We start from the raw sequence: 27,159 nt of genomic DNA, 5'->3' as shown, positions 1-27,159 counted from the left end.
TTCATTCATATCCCATTTTTATTTATTATCAATAAATATGAATTAAAAGCAATATTAGGAAAATAAAAATGATACAACAAAATAAAGTGCAGAGTAGAAAATATGAACTGACATTGGAAAATGAGATCAAAACAAGACAAAATATCAGAATTAGCTCAGAAAAAGATATATTGGCAAAACTTTACATTGCGATTTCCTATTTCTCTCATTAGCAAGGGCAATCTAGAAGCTTCCCTGTAACTGAAAATCGCATGGTTCAAACAAACCTTATTAGTATCATGGCCCATTTCATCTCCGTGTTGAAAGATTTTGTAAAGTGTCACCTTGTCCTTATCACAGGAGATCTTTATTAACTTTGGGTTTCTTGGAGGCAACTAAACCTTGAGTGAAAGCAATTAAGAATGAAATTTGGAGATGATAATAATATAATTATCTTTATACTCCAGTATTTTGAGGTTGAGCCTGAGTGAGACCCCTAAAAAGTCCTGATTCTCAAGCTAGTGCCGAAATATTCATGATTGGCTTATTCTTACATGAAAATGACTGAAAAATTCTAATATTATTTGAGGGCAGCCAAAATAACCTTGAATCCCAATGCAATTATAATCATAATGCTTAAGAGTGTGGTGTGGTGATTTAATTGATTAACCTCAAATTCCATCTTAACTACTCAGTAATTTTGCTACATATGTTACATGATACTCTCTTGGAGCCTCAGTTTTCCATCTACGAAGTGACTATGATGATTATAATGTAAATTTTGTATACAGCAAATGATAGTGTGTGAAATCACTGACTATAAAAATAGCCGTACTAAAATTATCACTTTTGTAGTAGAATAAATAGCTAAGGGAAAAAAAAAATCAAGATTTTTGCTCTGAAAAGAGACAATTCAAGGATTAGCTTTGCTTAACTTGGTGCTATCAGTTTAATATTTCTTGCTTTCACTTAACCTACAATTTCCATCATTTTAATTACTTCTGCTCCTCCAAGAGATAAGCTCTGAACACAATGAGCTTGCCTCTATCCCTTTACCCAGTGACTCTATCATGGCTGTGATATTTTCCTGTTCTAATTTTATTTCTGGGAGGTTTGCCTCTTCTTCAAGCAACTGATAGGACTACCCTGCATTTTGCTGAGTTACTAAATAATTCTCCTTGCCTTTCAATCTAAACTCTTAAAAGTCATCTTTAGTATTTTTTGTTCTCATTCACTGTATGCAGTCAGTTAACATCTTTCATTTCCAACTCAGTAAGTCCCTGTCCTCTGCAGTTCTTACAAGTGCTTGATTTCTTTTCCATGTCATTCCTAGTTCACTAAACTAGTTTTTATTTTTATTCTTTAATATCATAGTATTATTACCACCTTATCACCTCTCTACTCCATACCCTTCAATTCCAAAATACTTTTTCTAAAACAGAAATTTAATTACACCTTCAGAAAAAATTTTTTTTCTGAGTCTACACTTACTTCAGAATAAATGTTTAACTGTCTTTGGTTTTGCTATATTATTTTCTTTTTAAAAATTCAATTCAATCCTATTTAAACACTTAACACCCTAAATTAAAGGCAAAAGAAAAAGCCCTTCTCACAACTCCCATTACTGGTCAAATTCTCTACAGGTAATCACTTCTAAAAGTTTTCCATGAATCTTTCTAAAGATATTCTGAACATACAAGTACGTGTAAACACCCCCCCCATGCAAACAATACACATACAATACACAATACACACAATACACAATATACACAACATACACAATACACAATATACACAATACACAATATACACAATATACACAATACACAATATACACAATACACACAATACACATACACTGGCATAGGTGTGTATATAGATATGTGTGTGAGATTACAGAAAAAGATGAAATTTTCAGGTCAATCTCATCAGAATTAGACATCTAGTATAAAGCTTTTCAAATAATTTCAAGTAGACTAATAGTCCTGAGGCACAGATGAAGAGTAAAGTAGCTGGGACTGTCAAAGTTGTTTCCAGGTTTGGTTTTTATGGCATATTTTTGTGTTCTGGCCCAGATACATAGGCATGTCATTATTACCCAATGTTATGAAACATCACCATTTTATGTTGTGACAGTTATATAAAATAACATATTTTCAATGGTAATATACAATGATGCTCTTTTGACGACTTGCATTTTTATTAAAATTACTGAAAAATTTTATTTTTCTCTATCTTATTATTTTTAATGATGCCCCAATATTTTAAAAATAAACTCAAATTTGTTTCTTTTCCTATACAGTGGATAATTCAGTTGTACTTTGATAATACAATAATACTTAGTAGGATTTTGGCATATTTTTAATTTGTACAAATATAGCTGAAGAAATATTCTTAAGAGGGATATACATTTAAATTTTGACAAATACAGTCTCCCAAGGCAACAGAAATAAAATCAAAAATAAAAAAATGACCCAATCCAATTTACAAGCTTTTGCACAGCAAAGGAAACCACAAAATGAAAAGACAACATATGGAATGGGAGAAAATAGTTGCAAACTATGCAACAAACAAGGGCTTATTCTCCAAAATATACAAACAACTCATACAACTCAACAACAACAACAAAAAATAAACAACCCAACTGAAAAATGAACGAATACCTAAATAAATGTTTATCCAAAGAAGACACACAGATGGTCAGCAGGCACATGACAAAATGCTTAACATCACTAATTATTAGAGAAATGCAAATCAAAACTACAAAGAGATATCATCTCATGTTGATCAGACTGGCTGTCATTAATAAATCTACAAATAGCAAATGTTGGATAGGGTGTGGAGAAAAGGGAACCCTCCTATAGTGTTAGTGGGAATGAAACTTGGTACAACCACTATGGAAAGTATGGAACTTCCTCAGAAAATTACATATAGGACCCAGCAATCCCTCTCCTGGGCATATATATGGACAAAATTGCAATTCAAAAAGATACACTCACTTGTTATGTTCATAACAGCACAATTCACAATAGCCAAGACATGGAAGCAACCTAAATGTCCATCGACAGATGAATGGATTAAAAAGATGCGTTACCTCTATACAATGGAATACTACTCAGCAACCTGGATATTTACCTAGAGATTACCATGCTTAGTGAATTAAGTCAGAAAGAGAAAGACAAATATAATATGATAGCACTTAGTGTGTAATCTAAAGTATGAAAAAAAAAAACAAACTTATCTGCAAAACAGAAACAGACTCAGACATAGAGAACAAACTTGTCATTCCTAAGAAGGAGACAAAAGGGAGTGGGTTGGACTGGGATTTTGGGGGTAGGTAGATGCCAACTATTACATTTACAATGGATAAGAAATGAGGTCCTACTGTGTAATGCAGGGAACTCTATCCATTCTCTTGGAATAGACCATGATGGAAGATAATATAAGAAAGGGAATGTATATATATGTGTGACTGGGTCACTTTTCTGTATAGCAGAAATTGGAACAACATTATAAATCAAGTATACTTCAATAGAAGAAAAAGAAAAAAAGAGAGAGATATAAAAAGAGGGTCCAGAATTCAGGCTTATGAGACCTCAAAATCTGTTTTAACCAGAGCAGCTATTTTTTAATGTGCAATAATATTACACATTCATTCATTCATCCAATATACATGTTATATTAAATGTCTACTATGTGCTAAATACTGTACTGGTTCTCTGCAACTTTTTTTTCTTTTGCTGACTGAAATATATAGTTGATTTACCAATGTTTCATGTGTACAACAAAGTATATATTTGCTGGGGCCAGCTCAGCAGGATGGGGCTGAAGAACGGGTGCTGTGGAACTTAAGGAAAAATAGTTAACATAAAACAAGACACGGAGACATTTGTCTTAAGTAAAGGTGGGAGCCGGGGACTCAAGGTCTCAGGGACCAAGAGCGCCGCCTCAAGAAACCACTCTGCTTTTATTGTGCTCTTTAGATGAGATCAAGTGAGGAGTGGCTATGGGTGGAGGATACAGGGTTTGTTTACTATTATATAAATTCTTTTACTATTTAAAAAGCCACTTAGGTGGTAAAGGGTTAAGCTCTTACTCTGACCTCTAGGCACATAACAGTTCTTAAGCTTAAGTCACTTATGCCTTTAGGTCTTTGTTCTTAAGCTTAAGTCATTTACCAGCACTGACTGTTTTCCCAAGAAGGAAGATGGGATAAAGTAAAACAAGAAGATGGGATAAAGTAAAGAAGGACAAGATGGAGTTTTCAAAGAAACATGTCCTGCGACATATATTCTTTAAGATTCTTTTCCACTATAAATTATTACAAGATATTAAATATAAATATATAAATTATATAAATTATATAAATATAAATATAAATATATAAATTATTACAAGATATTAAATTCCCTGTGCTCTGCAACTCTGTTTATGAGTTTATGAAGTTGTCGCATGCTACTTTCAAATAGGTTGAGGAGAACACCTCTGAGAAGATAAAATTTAAGAATAAACCTTAAAAAATTTGATTTTGAGATATATTTTAATGACCACTCAGAAATGTGCATTTCTGTAATTATGTTTAAGATTTAGTAGCTTCCACAATGTTATTTGTTTGTGTTTGATTTTCTGTAAAGTGCTTTCTTATAGCACAGATTATTCTTCTCAATTGCTTTTTTTTTTTGTCTTTTTGCCTTTTCTAGGGCTGCTCCTGCTGCATTTGGAGGTTCCTAGGCTAGAGGTTGAATCGGAGCTGTAGCTGCTGGCCTATGCCAGAGAGACAGCAATGCCAGATTTGAGCCACGTCTTCAGCCTACACCACAGCTCATGGCAATGCCAGATCCTTAACCCACTGAGCAAGGCCAGGGATTGAACCTGCAACTTCATGGATTCTAGTTGGATTCATTAATCACTGAGCCACAAGGGAACTCCTCAACTGCATTTTTAATTGACGTATAATTGTCATACAACATTGTTAGTTTCAGGTGTTGGTTGTATTTTTTATTATACATTGCAAAAAAAAATCTTTATCCCTATTGTATCTATCATACCCTTTTGTAAATCTGTGCTCATTTCTTATATAAACATTTAATTGCAATCTCCTATTATATTTTCCAAGATTGACCACAGTGTCTAATGCTTAGTAGGTTTTCAAAGAATAAGAAAAACAGAACAGATAAGCAAATAAATGAATGCAACAGTTATCTCTAGAAGACAGATGGATGATAGCTAAAATACTTATTTGGAGGTTGTAAACTCATTCAGTCTCCCTCATATAAGAAACATATTCTAGCTAGCTGCAGGAAGCCACTTTTAGTCTTCAATTTACAATGACATTTTACCCATTAAGTAAAACCAATCACGTTTATCTGATTGTGTTGATTTAAGCCACATTTTACTGGGCCAGTTTTATTCCTTACTCCACATTTTAATCTATTCCCCTAGACTATTACATTTCTCTGGAGGCCTGGTAGTAGCTAGAAGCTTAATTAGCACCATCTCCACTAAGTTTGTGCATTGCTTCTGAGTGCAATAAGAGACAAGGAAGTTGGCAGAATTCCCTGAGGTCTTTGTCTAGATAATACCTAATGATTAGCTCCTACAAGTGCCCTAATCATTCCACTGTTTGTGTCCTTGAGTTATGTCTAAGGATGATATCTTTGTTATGCTTTTAATCCTAGATGATAAACTTGCAGCATAAGCATGATCAGAGTACACAATTAGGCTGCTCTTTTCAAGTACACTTCTAGGCCACTATCTCCCATTGCTTCGTGCTTGGGGTTAGAATCTGATTTGAATTCTCAACCAAAATCTTCAAGTTTTGGATATGAAAACAGCAGATGACCTCCATCTATGCAGGAGCAAGGAATTTGGTTCTGAAATTGCCCAATAAGGGACCAGGATCCCAGTCACAAAAGAAAAGCTTGTCAGACAAATGATAATTTCTAGAAATCTAGTTTGGAAATCACCCTACACTTTGTACATCATTTGTAATGATAGGTAACAGCCTATCACAAACATTCTTGGTCCATAGAGATTTTCCACACATAATTTGTAATACTTACAATCAATCAATCCCAGTTACAACTCAAGAGGTCTGATCTTTGGACGAAGAAGCAAGAATAGAACTATCAAAAAAAAAAAATCAAAAGGAGAGATTATACCGGGGAAAGGAAAAAAAAACAACCCTTAGCTAGCAGAATATCCTGATAAAAATGGGCAAATATCTGTGCACAGTAGTCAAATGGAGTGTCAGTGGAAGAGTAATAGCTAAGAGGTGTAAGATCTCCAATGAACATTTTTCCTAATGTGCTCTTCTGGAACGGAAAGTGCTTTGAGCTATTCCCTGATTGCAGAAATGTTAAAATTGGGCCCAAAGCATATTATTAAATATTTAAACTTCAAACCATTAAAAAGAATACTTTACAATTCATGCAAATACTCAAATATCTCTTTCAGTCAGATGGAATGTGAAATATTTATTTTCAGTTTTTCAGGGACACGTTCATGGCATTCATTTGTTTCAGATCACCTACAACTCTTCCTCCAATTTTGGAATATATAACATATATAGGGAAATTTATGTAAATTTATTGAAGTTCTCTGCACTAAGATGATGTTAGGTAAGATGCAGATGATAGCTGTAGCTGTAAGTCAATTGTTTATGCAGACAGATATTGCTAATAAAGTTAATGGTAATTGTCATATAATTTATTGTTTAACAATGCCTCGGCATAGTACTTAAGGACAAAAACAGGGAGATAAAATTTCTTATAAATTTTTAAGAGGGTTTTGATGTTTGTCTTAAGGGTTAGATCAATTTCTAAATACAATGAACACAAAATCATTCTGCTTTGAACAATCCTGTTTTCTGAAAATCTATACTGATAAAGGAAAATAGGATCAATCTGCAGAGAAGAATTCATTTCAAAATGATTTATTTCTTTTAAAGAAGATTCTCAATTGTGTTATTATACTCAACATAAATTCTGGGTAGTGAAAAAGGCTGATTATTTTCACAAGAGCCTTCAGTGAAAGAAAATATAGAGTGAAGTATAAAAAGGAAAGGGGCTGAGACATTACCCACAGGAAGATTTCATAAGGTGGGAAATTTAACAGTGTCATACCTGAAGACCAAGCATTTTGGTATCATCAGTCTGGAGTACAAAAGGATTAGTTAAGCCTCAACTTTTACCCTCTGAGGTTTTAAATGTTGTTTTTATATCTAGGTTTGTTTTAAGTAGTAAGTGTTAATATATTTTTTTCTAAAGGTTGGAATATATGTTTGTTTTTTTTTCCCTCTCTTTCTCATTTGATTTGTTCTGCATTTGTTGTGTTATTTGTTTAATTTAATTACATTAAATAATAATAATAGATCATTGAAATGTTTCAGAGATCAGAGTGAAGTCCTGGGTAGAGGATGTTGAGCATACGTTCATTATGGGCTGACTCCAAATTCTAAGTTAAGAAAAGAGGTAAAGAGAGCATGTACTTTTTATTTTCTTAGATTTCTTCTTTGAGTTTAGCAAAGGGACAAAGAACATGATTCACCAAGAGTCTCATGGAATGAAGATGTTACTTGTGGCTCCAACTTCCTTTATACTCAAATTACCTCAGGAACCTGGACATGATTGGTAAAGAAGTGGCAGATAGAACAGAAATTGCTGGGAAATCCAAAATGTAAACTATTTCTTTAAAAACTTTGGATCCTAAATCACTTTTTACTATGATTCATTGTTTTAAATGTTTAAACACAGGCTTTCCTTGTATCAGTGGTTGATTATGAGGAGTGCCATGGGCCTATCATTGTTCCTCAATATAGAAGAGTTCACAAGTTGGTATCACCAAATTGCAATCATTTTGCCTATAAAATAAGATGATATTTTGGAAAGGGATTAGGTGAAAAATGAAAACTTATATATGGAATCGTATTTGCTCTTGTGTGACTCTAAATGTCGGTTGCAATCTTTTCACATATGGAGAAACAGGGCCTTTGAGAAATTTGGTAAGTCTTTGAGAAAATAAGATGTTTCTAAAATAATGTGTGTGTGTTTTAAGGGCTTCCCTCACATGCAATCGGAGGAAGGATTTATTCTCGGCCTTAAAACCCAGACTACAATTTTGAAAAAACTAAAACTATAGTTCCAAATCCTCTCTGACACTTTTCCTGTGATAAAACATCTGATGCTCCTGGTAAATAATGTTTCTCAAAGCTCACTTTTATTGGGACTGCACATGAAGTATCACAAAGTCTAAAATAAAGCTATAAAAAATATGTAGGTTTACCAACAGCTGCTACATACCACAGAAATTTAAAACAGAAATAATGCCTAGCAAATGAGTCAGGCAAGACTTGACAATTGGAGCCAATATAAAAACAGTTTTAAAGAGCAACACTTTTTTTGTTTTGTTTTGTTTTCCCTGATTGCCAGAGGCAAAGTATTTGAGACACTGCAATACAGAAATTAGTCCTGCTCGTTTTACTGACTATTTGAAATTTCTCCAATTATATTTCAGAATAATATCGAAAGCATTGATCAGGCATGTTCAATAAAACATTTGTTTCTTTATCCTAATTTTGTCTCTCTCTTCTTGTTGCAATATTTACTCTGATAGAAATTAATGCACTTAAGATGTGAAGAATAAAGATTATTGACAACGAAATTATCAAGGAAACATGAAAAGTCATATTATAAAATTGATTTTGAACTCTTAAAGAAAGAAACATTCACCATCTGATGACAAAATTTTTCTCGGTCAGAACTTAGGATAATTGCAAATATTGTTTTGTTGGTAGATTAATAAACATATATTAATTTTTAGATATTTAATGAATGTTTTAATGATTTAATTTAAATTACATAATTGGAGAGCCTCCTTGCCTGCCCGCTTGTATCCCTCACAAGCGTCCCATCTTAATAAATCTATTTCTTGCCTATCAAAAAAATTACATAATTGGATATTGGGATGGGGAGATTTTTCTTTTATCCAGCTAAAGAAATTTTTAAGATCAATGTTAAATTTATGTTTCTTTTCCAGAGAATTTCCTTGCACAGACTAAGCCAAGAACTTTTACTTCTGGTACTTCATCTAAGTAGGTGTTATTAGTGATGCTTTGGCAGACTTAAACCTTTATCCTACAGAAATAATTTTCAAGGAATTAAAACACGGCATACATAGAATTCACCGTGTCAATAAGGTTATTTAACACATGCATGAATAAGGACAATGGCGAGATAAGAAAGCTGATTAAAGAAGAATTTGAGGAATAAAAATTTGTGTACATAATGAATCAAAGAAGATGCTGAAATAAGATGTTCGTGAATACAAAAAGTGTTCTACGGGGTTAAACATCTCTAGACTTTGTGGTTATCTTTTCTAACATAGTAACTCACAGGTTAACTCCTTATTTTAGGGTTTTAAAGAAATATGAAGAATCAAGATGAAATCCAGGTGTCGTGAATTATTATCCTGAATAATTAAGTGCTCCTGGGTTATCGAGTTAGAAAAATGGAAAAGAACCTGCCGTTACCCTTGTTCTTTGTTTCCATGTTTTGAATTGCATAAATAGTTGCTCTAGTGAAGTGGTTATACAGGGAAAGAAACTCAGTTCCATAAAGATTTTTGATATACTCAAAAGCGATTAGTTGAAAATTTAGCATATATTTCCCCAATAGTTTGGGAATTAATAATTAACACAGAAGCCCAAAGCAGTAGTTCTCAAAAGTGTTGGGCTTCTGACACATTCAAACTTACACAAACTGCTTTGCTAATTTATTTTTTTTTACTGTATACATAAGAAGTTGTCCAGTAAAGTCTACAATTAAAATGATAATGGGAAACCTGGAAAATTTCATTAAAATGTAATTTTGAGGACTTATTTTTTCAAAATATAGAATCAGAAGACTTGGCAATTATATAGAGTGGGGAAAGCAGAAACTAGAGATAATTCTGAGGTTGACTGTATGAATATCTGTAATTATAAAGAAGGTTTTGTATGTATTTTACTAAGGAAAGATTTTCATTTAGCATTTAGATTGATTTCTAAACATAGCCTGCTTGCCTGTAGACAAATGACTCTAATCAAAACTTTTTTTTTTTTTTCTTTTTAGGGCCACACCCACGACATATGGAGGTTCCCAGGCTAGGGGTCCAATTGGAGCTACAGCCGCTGGCCTATGCCAGAGCCACAGCAACGCCAGATCCGAGCCTCCTCGTGACTTATACCACAGCTCATGGCAACACCAGATCTTTAACCCACTGAGCTAGGCCAGGGATCAAACCTACAACCTCATGGTTCCTAGTCAGATTCATTTCTGCTGCGCCACGACAGGAACTCCTAATCAAAACTTTTGATTATTAAGCAAACTAAATTATTTGTAAAAAAAAAAAAAAAAATCAGGGGAAATTTTATGTCTAGCTATGTATTTATTCCAAAATTATTTAAAGACATGTATTGGTTTTTAATAAAATATGCCAAACTCTGCTAAATACGCATAGCTTCATAGGTGAATCAGTGCCTCAAACAAACTACAATAGTGATAACTTTGATAAAGATTATTCATTCTGTAACAGAGTACAATGAATAATAATTGAAGTATAATAATTTCAGAAATATTTGGTTAAAATTGGTAAAACCTAGAGATAAAAAAACACCAATAAATATACACAATTATGCTTGTGAAATAAATAATTTAAAAATCATAATAAAATGACTTTCATGAAAAGGCCTCCTCTTGCATATCACACTTATTCTTTGTCTAACAATAGTAATTTAATGTGTACCAGCTTTGATATTTTAATTCCTCAGTACCTGGAAGGTGGCTTACTTGAAATCTTTACCAAGTGAGGTAAAGCCAATAATAAATGTTAAAAGATATTTCACAGATTCTAATCATATTCACTTCTAACTTTCTTGTTAAAGTCATTCTGGAAAACTTTGAGAAAAATAAAATGATTCAGATATTTTCTCTTAGAAAACTATTTTTATTTTAGACAAAGCATTGAGAGGCTTGAGGAAAGCTAGCAATCATGCGCAATTCAGTTCCAGTGCCTGGATTGCTCATGGTCTACACAGCAGGAAGATTTTTTCATATTCATGGTATCTAAAGAGAGAACAGTCCTGCCATTAGGAGCCCTGCTGCATAATGCCTTTGCAAAAATACAATTTTGATCTGGACATTTAGATTGATTTCTACACATAGCCTGCTTGCTTGTGGACAAATGTTTCTTGTTTAAATTTGTTCCTTTTTTTTTTTTTTTTTTTAATGCAACTGCTTGGTATTTTGCTGCAAATCAGCTTCACAGTACAAAAGTGAGCTTTAAAAGCTTTTCTGATAGAGAAAATAATTATATGTAGTTCCTATTTAGTTGAATTTTCCCCCAAATACAAAATGCTTGCAACTATTTATTTAACACATGCCAAAAGATAACAGTAGGAAGAAAACATATTAGCAGGAGCTTAGGGGAAATAGACAGGGATTAGAATAACAGTTATTTGTAAGTTAAAGTTTGACAGTTCCTGAACTAAACTCAAATTCCTTCTGGAGACATATTCCATAATTCAAAATTGTAATCATTAAAGTTTCAAAGATTATACTTTATGATGAAATACTTTAAAACTTCAAAATTCTGCGAAAAAAAAAAGTTCATCACTTGGTAGTGTATTACATACCTATGCGGTTATTTGTATGAAAAAGGCATCACTAAACTTTACTGTGCTTCTCTTTGGTTGAACAGTATTCAGTAAACCATATTGGTAAATACGTGTATGAAATAAATGTGTCTTACCTTTGTAGATTGGCATTGCATGTCAAAAACAATGTTGAAAACTAAATTTTAATATATTCCCTCAAAATTTTCAAAAGCAAAAAGTACATTCAAAAGATTATAAGATTGAAAAGCCCTGGAAAACTCTTATTTTCTAGTGACACAGAGCAGCAACTGAAGGGAACCCCTCTGGCTCTCATTGGTCTTTGGTCCCCGTGTGGCTCCAACTCATGTATATTTTTTGCATTTTCTTGCCTGAACTGTATGCTGACAAATTCTTTTTTTCCATATCCTTTTCTACTATCATCTCCATGTTATAATAGCTTGTAAAGCATTAGTCCTTACATTTGTGTAATAAAAGAAGGAAAAAACGGTGCTGCATGCCAGATATGTTACTAAAACAGTCTTCATTCATCATCTCTTTTAGTATACCCTAACTAATACATTTCTTATTTTATTTTAGTTGAAATAAATTAAACTCCATAAATTTTACAGATAAGAACCCCAAGGAGGATAGTGTTCAAGTGATTTTCCGAGGACAGTTGTGTATTAAATATTTAAGTCAAGTATTGACTCTGACACCCATGCCACTCATAAAATATCATTTGCACAGGTTTCAGGCATTGTTGAAGGCAGTAAATGGCATGGAGAAATTCATGCTGTTATCACTCAATGAATTATCTAGTAATTTTAAAAGACTTTATATCTTAGAATGGTTTTAGATTTACAGAAAAAATGAGAAGATAGTATGCAGAGTTCCCAAATGTCCCATACTTAGTTTCCCCTGTTATAAACATCTTCCATTAGTATGCTACACTTGCTATAATCAATGAATCAACATTAATACCTTATTATTAACTCAAATCCATAGTTAATATTTCCTTTGTTTCACCTAATGTTCTTTTTTTTTAATCCCATAATACCTTCCAGGATACTAAATGATATTTAGTTATCAGGTCTCTATAGGGTCTTTTGGCTATGACCCTTTAGCTTAGACTTTCTTGCTTTTTTTTTTTTTTTTTTGGCTGAGCCCACAGCATGTAGAAATTCCTGGGCCTGGGATCAAACCCTCACCACAGCAGAGACCCAAGCGACTGCAGGAACAACACCAGATCTTTAACCAGCTGTGCTACAAGGAGACTCCTAGACTTTCTTGCTTTTGATGACCATTAGAGTGTTGAGGATTACCAGTCATTTTGCAGGATGCTCCTCCCTTGGAATTTGTCTAAAGGTTTTGCCATGTTTAGACAGAGGTTATGGGCTATTAGAGGAAGACAACAGTGATAAAGTGTCACCTCAGTTACATTATATCATCAATAAATTCTATCAACATGATCTATCAAGGTGGAGGTTGACTTTGATCACCTGTCTGGGGTAGTGTTTGTCAGCTTTACTCAGTAAAAGATGTCACTTTCTATCTTGTACTCTTGCAATTAAGTCACTATACACAGTCCCTACTTAAGCAGTGGGGATCTATATGTTCCTTCTAGAGGGTGGAGCAGCTACATAAATTGTTTGGAATTCTTCTTTACAACCTATCTGTTTCTCCTCCCTATATTAGTCTATTCAATATTTTTATATAAGTTTGGGCTATGGATATTCATGTTATACTTCAGGTTATAGGCAATGCTATTTTTTGTTGACATTAACATGTTCCCAGCTATGAACAGCATAGGGCTGTTAGGGTGGGTTCCTTTGTCTCTTTGGCACACCATATTGGATGCAAGGATAATTAAAAAAAAAACATTTACATACTTATGGCTCATACTTGTGCTGTGGGAACTTCCATATACCACAGGTGTGGCCTTAAAAGAAAAAGAAAAAAAAAAGAAATGAAATGTACAACCCAATATATGAATAAAGAATGTAAGCAACTAATAAACAAATAGTAGATGAACACTTCACAAATGTAAATAATTGAGAATTGATTGGGGCTATGACCTAGGTGAAGTCCCTTCGAAGGGTATCACCCCTAGAATGTAATATCCACTCTTGACAGTGCTGATGCATTTTAATGTTCCTTTATCCCTAAACATCTAGATAGAGAGAGATTTTGGTTTTAAGCTTGATTTTTCTCTTAAGGCACTTGAATATATTTTATCTTTAAAATACACATTTTTTTTTTTTCTGGTCGCCCCATGGCACATGGAGTTCCCAGGCCAGCGATCAAATCTGGGCGACAACTGAAACCTATGCTGCAGCTACAGCAGTGCTGGATCCTTAAACCTACCGTGTCAGATTGGGGATCGAACCTGGGTCCTGGTGCTGCAGAGTTGAAGCTGATCCTGTTGTACCACAGTGGGAACTCCCAAAATAATTTTTAAAAATACTGCTTTGAACCAATAGGTGCTGTATTGGGCAGTTTATACCAGAACACACACCCCTCTCTGTATCTTAATGTCTTACAAGGAACAAGATCTATTACTCCTCCCCAACATGAACCTATTCTGTGTTACCTGGAAATGATGTTCACTCATTTGATGCTCACTCATTATCATTCTCACGCCAGGGACCCTGACTGACAGAGCATCCATCTACTAGCTGGAACCTTGTGATGACTACGGCAAAAGGAAAAAAAAAAAAAGATACTGGAAGCACATGGGAGCTCTTAAAGATAATTATCTAAAGAAACAAATATATCTTCAGCTTATCCTTAAATTCGGCCAAGGAAAGTCACATAGGTACCTACTTCAACAGGGTAGGAAGGGAATCAAATATTCTCAAAAACAAACATAGGTAAGTGATTTAAAAAAAAAAAAATCTGTGCTTGCCTTTTATATTAAAAGTAAAGCAAATGAATAATTTCCTCAAGAGACCATTTCTATGTCACAAGCAAATAAATAAAAATGCTTGTATAAAAAGATACCAATGACTTAAATGGATTTATGTCATTTCTTTTTGATAGAAAATAAATACTAACAATGGCATGTTTTTATTTTGCAAAACAAATGATGCTTTGGAAAGTTAACATTCAAATCATAAGAATGATAGTTTCTGATAAAAAGATCCTAATTGCTTTCAGGATAAGGAATGAAATATAGAAAATAAAAGTTTTGCGGTGTTTCATGGTTTACCTTGTGAAGTGCCAAATCAATACAGATAGTGGTGTTTCATTTGCTTTTATACATGATGGGTTTTCATAACTGTAAACCTGACTTAAAAAACACAAGGCTGTTTATATTTGCCTATAACATGGCAAAACAAGCACACTTTAACCAATGGAAATCTTAATTGCTAGACTTGGAAGAACTTATGTTGTTGATTAAAGGTCTTTTTAAATTGGTTTCACAAGAAAAATATATATTGAAGAAAGAGGGACAACGTATTTGAAGACCAGATACTAGAATCCACTCTGCTTATCAAGACAATATGAACTGATACCTTATTGCCTTTATCTCCAGTTTTCGGTTTTGTTTTTGCCTTTATTTCCCTCCCATTTACCCTTACAAGGTAAAGAGGGAAATCTATTACATACTAAACTTGTTCTACAAATACACAATGGTTTTGCCCTCTGCCCAATCGCAGAATTTCAGCCCTGACTTTGCTGTTTCCTGCCAACCACACGCCCTCCTCTACCTCTTCATAGCCTTCATTTTACTCCCATTAGGTCTTGGCACAAATGCCTCTAAATCAAATAGCATCATGGGTTACCACTGGAGGGTTCCTTTCCCACCCCTCCCCCGTTACCAAAACAAAGTCCCCTTGAAGCCCATCAAGCTTCTTAATTTTCAACCATCAATCTTAGATTAAGAAAAGTAGTGCTCCCCAAGTCTTTTCATCATCTTCAAAATGCAATGATATTATATGCTAATCTGTGGATCTCTCAAGACCCACTAGCTTTTCATCATAAAAGAGTTTTATATTTATTTTATTTTGTGGTCAATCTCTGAAAGCAAACCCTTAGAAAAAGGAGCCAGGATCCATCCCAGCCAATAAGAGAAAAGAGAAAATAAATGTGTTGAAAATAGCAGGCGGCTAAAATGATATGACTGGGTGGTACCTAATGTTTCTGGGGATGAAACATAAATGTTTGGAGTTCCTGTTGTGGCTCAGTGAGTTAAGAACCCAACACTGAGTCTGTGGGGATGCAAGTTCAATCCCAGGTCTCATTCAGCTATCCCCCTAGCTGTGGCATAGGTGGCATGGGCTTAGGTTCGGTGTTGCCATGGCTGTGGCCTAGGCTTGCAGCTGCAGCTATTTGACCCCTAGCTTAGGAATTTCCATATGCTGCAGAGGTAGCTGTAAAAATAAATTAATTATTTAAATTAAATTAAAAAGTTTGGATTATGTGTCTCCACACTTGAAAAACTGAGCCTAGATTTTCCTTCTATTCTCAGTGCCTGTCACAGAATAAGCATGCAATAGATGTTTGCCTAAGTAAGCTATTTTGTCCTCAGAATCTCAGTTTTTTTCATAGATGAGCATACTCTGTTCTCCTGGAGAAAATCTTAATACTTCTTAAGACTCCTTTCATGTTACTGTTGTACAAAGGAATGGAAAAAACAAGTGGAGAGACAATGGAGTTAATACGTAATGCATTAAAATGGATCAACTCTAACTGGGCAACAAATATTTAGAAAACATAGCTCCAAAATTTTGCTAAATAGAAGCACAGAATATGTAATTAGAATAATCTCAAAGGTTTTTTTTTAATATATATCGTAGAGAAAGCAAACAATATTCCAGAGAAGTAAAGGCTCTGTATAACCATTTATATTAATGGAAATTTCCAAGTGCATTTAAGACTAGTGAACTAAATATACATTACTGGAAATTAATGCATTTTTCTCCAAATAATTCATACTTTTAAACGATCATTTTTCACATGTTAAAAATAGAACACTCCTTGTTTTAAAATGTAGATTTTATTTTTATTCGGGAAGGGTGAAGTCAATAGATCAAGACAGGATTGCTAATAAAAAGATAGCTTATTACACTTTCTGAGAGAAGGACACACTTGGGTAGGCAAGGCACAAAAGAGAACACTTTTGCTGGAACAAAGGCAGAGGGAACCAGGGGAACTTAGAGCCATCACTGTGGCTGTCACAGTAGTCTAAGTGGTTTTAGAACTGCTTAGTTTGAATCCTTTCAATGAGCTTCAAGGTTTAGGAATTGCCTCTAGTTTTCTGTTGCTTGGCCCAAGTTGGTTTGGACATGGGAATACTGTTTTGGGATGTAAGAGTACAAAAGCAGGCAGACGGGTGTGAGAAATAGTCTCTTGGATAGATCAGCTCACCTATGAAAGTCTCACTGTTAGTGATCCCTGGAGAGTCAGTCCCTTCCGGGTCAGCAGGACCCCACATTTTAATGTCATAAGCTAGAAAATATAGTTAATATTCTTCTACAAATATGAATTGAAGATATACAAAAAATTTTATTCCATGTAGTATTGAGAGAGGGAATCAGTAAGATGGTAAAGCTGGTTCCAATAATACTTAAGAACAGAGTTTAGGCATTCCCATCATGGCTCAGTGGAAATGAGTCTGACTAGTATCCATGAGGGCTCAGCTTTGATCCCTGGCCTCACTCAATGGGTAAATGATCCAGAATTTCCATGAGCTGTGGTGTAGGTGGCAGACGCAGCTCTGATCTGGCATTGCTGTGGCTATGGTGTAGGCCGGCAGCTACAGCTCCAGATTGGACCCCTAGCCTGGGAACTTCCATGTGTGCAAGAGCGGCCCTAAAAAGATTAAAAAACAAAAAACAAAAAACAAAGGACAGAGTTTAAAGCTCTCTCTTTGGAGCTATGTTTTCTAAATATTTGTTGCCCAGTTAGAGTTGATCCATTTTAATGCATTACGTATTAACTCCATTGTCTCTCCACTTGTTTTTTCCATTCCTTTGTACAACAGTAACATGAAAGGAGTCTTAAGAAGTATTAAGATTTTCTCCAGGAGAACAGAGTATGCTCATCTATGAAAAAAACTGAGATTCTGAGGACAAAATAGCTTACTTAGGCAAACATCTATTGCATGCTTATTCTGTGACAGGCACTGAGAATAGAAGGAAAATCTAGGCTCAGTTTTTCACTTCAAGTGTGGAGACACATAATCCAAACTTTTTAATTTAATTTAAATAATTAATTTATTTTTACAGCCACCTCTGCAGCATATGGATATTCCTGACCTAGGGATCAAATTTGAGCCACAGCTGTGACCTATGCTACCCTTAAAGAACTGCACCAAGCCAGGGACTGAACCCACACCTCAGCCATGACCCAACCCACTACAGAGAAAATGCAGGATCCTTAACCTGCTATGCCACGGTGGGAATTCCTGTATGTTACTTTATATTAACAAATCAAAGACTAAATAGTAATGGAAAACTCAGTTTTATTCTTTTAGATGATTAAAATATTCTTAGATGATTCCTAAAAATGTCAAAGCTTAACTTTGAAAGGACTTCACAATTTTATATTTTTTCCAGTTCTGTGTGTAAACTTTCTTAACACTCCATTTCATTCCTAAACAGTTTTTAAGGTATAAGGATATAAACTTTAAAGTCTTTACATATATATAATATATATTTTGTCTTTTTAGGGCAACGCCTGTGGCATATGGAGGTTCCCAGGCTAGGGGTCGAATCAGAGCTGTAGCCACCGCCTATGCCACAGCCACAGCAACACTGGATCCTTAACCTACTGAACAAGGTCAGGGATCCAACCTGCAACCTCATGGTTCCTAATAGGATTCATTAACCACTGAGCCACGATGGGAACTCCTAAAGACTTTATTGAGTCATTATTTTCCTTCAAACTTTAAATCTATATATCACTAAATTCTCTTTCTCTTATTTGTTGTGGTTTTTAATATATATATATATATATATATATATATATATATATACACACACACACACACACACGTTAAATATATATGTGCATATATATATTCTTTTTCTCACGTTATCCTCCATCATGTTCCATCACAAGTAACTGGATATAGTTCCCTGTGCTATACAGTAGGATCTCATTGCTTATCCACTCCAAATGCAATAATTTATATCTATTAACCCCAAAGTCCCAGGCTATCCCACTCCCTCCCCCTTGGCAACCACAAGTCTGTTCTCCAAGACCATGAGTTTCTTTTCTGTGGAAAGGTTCATTTTGCCATATATTAGATTCCATATATATGACATTATATGGTACTGGTCTTTCTCTTTCTGACTTACTTCACTTAGTATGAGAGTTTAGTTCCATCCATGTTGATGCTAATGACATTATTTTGCTCTTTTTAATGGATAAGTAGTGTTCCATTGTGTATATACACCACGTCTTCTTAATCCATTCACCTGTGGATGACATTTAGGTTGTTTCCATGCCTGGGCTATTGTGAATGGTGCTGCAATGAACATATGGGTACACGTATCTTTATCAATGAAAATTTTGTCTGGATATATGCCCAAGAGTGGAATTGCTGGGTCATATGTAGTTCTATATTTAGTTTTCCGAGGTACTTCCATACTGTTTTCTATAGTAGTTGTACCAATTTCCATTCCCACCAACAGTGTAGGAGGGTTCCCTTTCCTCCACACCCTCTCCAGAATTTATTTGTTGACTTGTTATTGATGGCCATTCTGACAGGTGTTAGATGGTGCCTCATAGCAGTCTTGATTTGCATTTCTCTAATAATCAGTGATATTGAACATTTTTTCAGTGCTTGTTGGCCATCTGTATGTCTTCTTTGGAGGAATATCTATATAGGTCTTCTGCCCATTTTTCAATTGGGTTTTTGTTTTTTTTTCTATTGAGTTGTATAAATTGTTGTTTTAAACATGGCTCTCAATCTTTTTCTCTGCCTTCAATGCCGCTATTCTAGATCGGGCAGTTTCCATTTCAGGGTTTTATATTCAATATAAGCTACATTTTCTCCCATTTCTAGACTGTCATGTGTAAAAAGGTTATTCTTAAACATTTTTCCTTGAAATGTTGCATTGAAGGATTATCAGCTGGAAAAAATTTGTGTTAGCTTTTCATTGTCAACATCCTCATATTTTCTCCTACATCTTTAAATTCCCTGTCACTTAGCCATCCTTAATTAACGAAATCATTTTATTCCTTATCCTCCTTTGCTTTTAAAAATGGTGCTTCTTTGTAACTAGAGATTTTAATCTGTTAAATATAATGAAAGAAACAAACAAAACCACAATACCTTCCTTTTCAGTGTAACAATGTCGCATAGGTAGAAGCATTTTTAGAGTCACGTGATGTAGATTGACCACAATTTTTAACCCTCCTTCCATTGAGGGTTGGCATTTCAACCCCTTCCTCCTTGAATCTGGGAGAGCTTGTGACAGTTTCAACAAATAGAATGTGTCAGAAGTGAGATTATGTGACTTCTGAGACTGAATCAGAAGTCTTCTCCGAGCTTTGTCCTCCTGGAATGCTCCTTCCCTGGTTGAGATGTCTTGAGATATTCTTTCTTCAAACCCAGCTTCTTGTGGTGACAAGCACCAGCTGTATAGAGAACCCATGTGCATCTTCTCAAGCAGAGCATGCCGTTAGCCCAACATATGTGTCATCCCAACTCAGGTACTAGGCACGTGAGTGGAGAAGCATCCTGCTGAGTCAAACCACTAGCCATTTTAGTGTCAATTTAGCCAGCTGAGTCCTTACACATTATGGTGCATAGCCTTGTCCAAAGTCCATAAACATAAAAAATGGTGTTGTTTTCTACCATAAACTTTAGGCTGATTTGCTTTGTCACAATATATCAATAGAAAAATGGTCACATTTATTGTGTGTCTGGGGCAAAACCAGAGAGAGAGATAGATATAGAGAGAAAAAATTGGGATTTTTGAGGGCATTAGAAAGCTAGAAAGAAAAAAGAGACAAAGATACTGGTTAATGGAGAGAGAGGACAAAGGAAATCTATTCTTCATTGATAAAGGGCACAGCTAGAGAATTTTGGTTGAGAGGCCACGTTGAAGGTGGTTTATTTACCTTTGTGTTTTAGAGCAAACAGTGTAAAACTAACTTTTAGATTTCTTGCAAAATATTCCAATACTTGTTTTTTCTTTCAGGATGGGTTTTATGAGTAGAACAGTGTCACCTGTTTTAAGACAGACAAGCTTACAATTTGACCTGGGATAACAGTATTTCCTACTTCTTGTAAAGGATGAAGGTCCTTAAGTAACCATTTTTTTAACAATGAGTTGCAATCATTGGACCTAAACTCTTTGTTAGTGTTTGATAAATTGTGATAGAACTGAAACATCAAGCTATCTTTTTTCCAACAACTGGAACCACTAACTCCTCTTTGACTTGTCCTACGCTTCATATTTCTGTACTGCTTTTCCCGTCTCACAGATACCTTAGGTGTCTGCACATAAAGCCAGAAAGCAGGGCAAGTCTCATTTTCAGCCTATGCTTTCTGCTAACAGTAAATAAAGTATGTCCCCTCAGGATTTTTTTGAGGTTTTACTCTAGAGTCAATGATATCTGACTATGAGTCAATTTATCTCTCTGTCAATCATGATAACCCATATTTTTCAAATGCTACGAAAGTCTAAATCTCCTGAATGTCCTTTAGTTAACTTAATAAGAAATATATTGCAATTCTTTTGCCTGAACTTGTTAACTACCATCACAGTGGATAGAACTGGAATATAATTCATACCTAACATGTTACCTAAACTGTCTATAAGTTGATAACCATGTTAATCACAGATAAAAATCCTCAGAAATGTATGAAAGAAGTGGTACTTCAGTCTTGGTGTTTGTTTTTTTGTTTGTTTGTTTGGTAGGGATTTTTTTTGGTCTTTTTTTTTTTTTGCCTTTTCTAGGGACACTCCCGTGGCATATGGAAGTTCCCAAGCTAGGAGTGGAGTCGGAGCTGTAGCCGCCAGCCTACACCACAGCCATAGCAACGTGGGATCTGAGCCGCATCTGCAACCTACATCACAGCTCATGGCAATGCCAGATCCTTAACCCACTGAGCAAGGTCAGGGATCGAACCCGCAACATCATGGTTCCTAGTCGGATTCATTAACCACTGCACCATGACAGGTACTCCAGTCTTGGTGTTTGCTATCTCCGGCTCTCATGAATATTATATCCTCTGTCAATTATTTCCACTTTAGGTTCCCTTTGTGGCCTATTTTAAGAAAACAAAGAAGCCCCTTCATGTGACTTGCTGAATTACCTTTGTTCATAGTCAAGCCATGTTTATTTGCCATTTTGGAAACTCCCTTCATGAAATAACCTTAAATTTAGATGGAGAGGGATGGATTTGGTAAATGTTATATACTTCATCTAAATCTTAGGAATTCCTGTTGGATAACTTTATCAAGAAAATAAGTGGAGAAAAAAAGGCAAAAGTGATATTTAACAAACCCATTTGAGTTTTTTGGTTTTTTTTTTCCTAAGTAATGATATGGTTGCTAAAGACCGTCAAGAAACACTCTAAGGAAGTTTAGTAAATACATATAAGAAAACTTCTATTTCCCCATAAGGAAATGAGCCATTTTGCTTGTAAAATCAAAATTATAATACCTTGTAATGAACTATTACACAGGTGTTAATTCCTTATGAGAACAAAATTATAATTATGGGTGAACAGCTGGGTGCATTCTGAGTTGGTTCATTGTTTTCCTCTAAGAGATGTTTTAAGAAATAAAGAGGAAAACAATATTGATTTTTTTTCTTTTAGCATCTTGCTGTGCCTTTTTTTTTTTTTTTAATATCTTTGGTTTTATTGTATTCCTTTTCCTGAGGTATGTCTACCTATATTCTTTATTTTTAATTATAAAATACTCAAAATATATATTGCAATGGACACTTTTGCTAAAAGAAAACTAATTGAACTAGAGAAACTACAAGCTTGACTATCTCAATTAGTCAGAAAGAAACCATAACTTATTACATACTTTAAAGCCAAGCTGTTGTATTTGTCAAATTATTTTTGAGGCAAGAAAAACAGTTTAATTTGATTCTCTAGCATGGTTTTATGACAACATGGAGATTCTGACTTTTCACAAGTAACTTTGTTGGTGCCATCAAAGGAATTTCACCCCCCCCCAAAAAAAAAATCTGAATTTGAAGAAAAAGATCTTTTTCTCCCCATATGAATACAACTAGGAAAGACCATATGAGAACACAGAGAGAAGGTAGCTGTCTTCAAGCTAGAAAACAGACTCTCACAAGATCCCAATCATGCTGACACCCTGAGATGGAATTTTAGCCTCCAGAACTGCAGAAAAATTACTTTCAATTTTGTAAACCACTTAGTCTATGCTATTTCTTATGGCCTCTCAAGCTAACTAATATAGTGGGGTTAAAGTTTACAGGATTATTAGAATACTTGACCTGTTTAAATTTCCTGTGAAGTTGAGGGATGGCTAGATACTATCTCATTTCTTACCATCTCAGGCTCCACTCATACTCTTTTTCTAAGACAAAACTTTCTAAAAAGAGGTTTTCACAAGAGTCTTCTTCCTACATTACAAAAAATATCATACTCTTCTTTCCTGAAAAATCTCACCACGGTGATTTGCCCCAGGATTTAAAAATACACAGGGCTACCAAACAAAGGGAAGACTTTTTCTGTTTAATAAAATAAGTGCACGATAATCAGGAATTAGATCCTGGGTGTCCCTACCTTGTACCTACTCTGTTGGGAGTAAAGCAATTTGTGGATTTTTCCATCTGATCAGTGGTAGAATGGGATAATGGCAGTGGGCCGTGCATTTAGACTCCAGCTAAGGAGGCCCTTCTCAGAGGTAGGCTTCTTGATTTAGAGTGGTTTCTCAAATTTGAATGAGAATACAAACCACCTAGGGATCTTGTTAAAATAGAAATTTTGATTTTTTTAGAGCTGACCAAAAATTCCATATTTTTATCAAGCTCCCAGGGGAAGCTAGCTAGTCTATGGAGCACACTTTGAACAGAAAAGAACTAGCTTTGTTTATCACAAGTAGCTAAACATAAGGCCTATCTCCCACTGGGAAACCAGAGAAAGAGTTATTTTGTTAAAAGTTAAACGTGCTCTAAATCATCCCGAGTGAAGGTGTAGACCAACCAACAATTGTACCATTTTGTTCTCTGATTTGGGTGATTTAGACCTGTGAAGTGCTTAAAACTGCTCAGAAATCCTGAGTCATTAAGATAAAACCTGGAGAAGGGAGATGGTTTCTCTGGATCTCTGGGTAGCTAGATAGATTAATCCCCCTTCTAGGTTTAGAAACTTCCATTCATGATCGTGGAGTCCTGGGAACAAGTCTAGTTTCGACCCTACCCTAGAACTTTTCTGCTACCACCCAGGTCGGTTGGCTGTATGCTATTCTAAGGGAGAGCCAGAGTGTTTAAGCCACTGGGTCAGGTCGGCAATCCCAGAGAACAATGTGGGTGATATTCCACAGGAATGTGGTTGGACAGTGAATATGGCTAGTCTTAAAACAGTGACTTTTTTTTTTTTTTTTTTTTGGTCTTTAGGACCACACCTGCAGCATCTGGAGTTCCCCAGGCTAGGGGGTGAATTGGAGTTGTAGCCGCTGGCCTAAACCACATCTACAGCAATGCCAGATCCAAGCCATATCTGTGATCTATACCAGAGCTCATGGCAATGTCAGATCCATAACCCACTGAGCAGAGTCAGGGATTGAACCTGTGTCCTCATGGATGCTAGTCAGATTCATTTCTGCTAAGCCACGACAGGAACTCCCCAAAACACTGAACTTTTGAGACAAACAATATATGAGCATCATTTTGAATTTGTGTTCTAGCTCTCTCAGATTTTAGTGTCAGGCTTATTGGGAGTTTGTAGATATACACTTTCTAAAAATACCAGAACATCGAATCTAAGTTGATTTGACTGACAGTGGTACGGGAGAGCAAAATTCAGGAGAGGACAGTTATAGGAAATCGAGGTATAGTTGGGGTGATTTGAAGGTAGATCCTGAGAGCCAGGACACTGGCTGGATGTGGTGGAGTTTATGACAGTATAACAATGAGTTTGGTTTTGTGTTCCAAAACCAAAGCGAGTGTCTTGAAGTCTTGGTCAGAAAGCTGTTAGTTTTTAAAGTAAGTATGTTAGGTGACCTAAAGATTGGTTCTGAACCAGGGAGTACTTGGTCATTTGATCATCTGCAGCCACTGCAGATGCTCACTCACTTCCCTGTCTATCAGGCCTTCAAGGCGTCTCTGCTCAGGGACTTCATTAGGCTACGTGCACAAGTGGACAGCCTGGCAATTGGCCTTGACTCTAGGATCTACAGGAGATGTGATGGGTCATAGAAGGGTACAGCCATGGGATGTAATCGCCAAATGATTTTAGCAATAACGATGTGAGTTTGAGAAGCATTTCTGAGCAAGCTTGCTGAGTACACAGTGGCTCTCTGCCTGTCCATTACTGTGGACATTTTGTCTGTATCTTACTAGAGCACTACAAGGTCCTGAAGATGGTGGAGATCCTGAGAACACAAAAACTGACTCTCTCCTCAGAACAGTGGCCAAGGATATCCTATTGTGGCTCAGCGGGTTACGAACCCAAATAGTATCCACAAGGATGTGGGTTTGATCCCTGCCCTTGCTCAGTGGGTTAAGGATCTGGCACTGGTTGCACACGGTTCAAATATGGCATTGTTGTGGCTGTGGTGTAGCCTGGAAGCTGCAGCTCCAATTCAACCCCTAGCCTGGGAACTTCCATATGCCACAGGAGTGGCCCTAAAAAAAAAAGAAAAAGAAAGAAAAAAGTGGCCTCATACACTGATCAGCTATTGTGTAGGAAGCTATAGATTACTAAGCTCTTACATTTCCATTATCAGAATCAACTTTATCAACTAATGTTATTATATTTTCAATTTAATATGGGAGCAAAAACCAATGCCATGGGAAGTAAAATTGTCCCAGGTTGCACAGAGAGGGAGAGAGAGCAGTGTCTCAAGACAGGTCTGTGCTAACTAGAGCCACCTCATGTGTTCCCTACACAGAGCAAGACCGTCTGACTTGGGCTCCTCTGGCAGATGAGAAGCTCTCCATAGAGTGTTAGGACTGGTGGTCAAAAGGGTGTACATAGCTTTATCTAGTCCACAATATGCAGCGTTTTCTTCTTGCCCTAGCTGAGACCGCCTTTATAGATAGCTCTGGATGATGCAGGAAGGAGGGTGAGTAAAAGTCTGGAAAGACAGCATATAAACAAATTGAAAGAGGCAAAATCCCAGGAATAAAATCCGAGAAAGCAAAATAACCAGTGATTATGGCTGGTTGGGCACACAGTGCTGGGGTCAGGACCCGAGATGAAGCAAATAAGTTACTGAGCAGAAATTTCACATAAAATTCAGGGCCAAGATGGCCCAGCCAAAGCAGCCTGAAGTTATGTCAGGTACAAAGTTTGATCAGTCTTCCAGTTGTCCCAACTCAGGAAAGGGGCACCACTAACATCTAATCAGTAGAAGTCATAGATGCTGACAAATAACCCACTATGGATAGTCATTCCCCGCAACAAAGATTAATCTAGTCCAGGGATCAATAGTGCTGGAGTAGGGGTTCCTGTTGTGGCTCAGCAAGTTAAGGATCCGACAGAGTGTCTGTGAGAGTGCGGGTTTGATCCCTGGCCTCGATCGGTGTGTTAAGAATGTGGTATTGCCACAGCTATGGCGTAGGTTGCAGATGCAGCTCAGGTCCAGCATTGCTGTGGCTATGGTGTTGGCTGGCAGCTGCAGCTCCGATTCAGCCCCAACCTGGAAACTTCCATATGCTTCAGGTATGACCATAAAAAAGAAAAAAAAATAGTTCTGAAATAGATAATCCATGCTTTCTAGTCCAGCCTGATTATTGTACTTATTCTCAGTATTGTTCATCACGGAGACAGCATTTCAGTATTATTTAGCATAGAGACTGGAATATATATTGGTTTAAGTTTCTTAGGTCCAAACTAGATGATTTGACCATCAAAATGTCCGTTTTTGTTTTGTTTTGTTGTTTTATTTTTGGTTTGGGAGATGATTCGTTAAAACACATGAGAGGAAAGCAGTTGCATAGCAGCATTTAAGACTCTGTCTATTACACAGATGAACACTGCACCCCAGACAAGACTAAAATAAAAATTATAATCAAAGGGTCTCGCTCACACTTCAGCTAAATCCTAGAGTCCTCAAACTAAACCAAGAGAGCTGTTAACGTCTTTAAGCTGAAGCATATCTAGAAACAGACATGAGAGTATTAGCCAAATCATCCTAATTTCATGAGCTATTTGCTCTCTGTTTCTATATTCATTGTTAGAGTATAAAAGTCCTATAGAGTTTTTTGGAAATATTTTTCTTCTAAGCTGGCAAAAAATTCTTCAATGAGGGTGTCCAGCATTATATCTAAAACAAGCCTACTTTGATTTGAACTACTCATTGCCCATATGGTTATAAAACACAAGCAAGAAGTTCTAAGTACTTAGTTGCATGGCTTAGTGTTCCCACTCAGCTAGA

This window comes from Phacochoerus africanus, chromosome 5 (assembly GCF_016906955.1).
Source record: "Phacochoerus africanus isolate WHEZ1 chromosome 5, ROS_Pafr_v1, whole genome shotgun sequence".
Classification (NCBI taxonomy): domain Eukaryota; kingdom Metazoa; phylum Chordata; class Mammalia; order Artiodactyla; family Suidae; genus Phacochoerus; species Phacochoerus africanus.
This window is presented reverse-complemented; position numbering follows the sequence as displayed.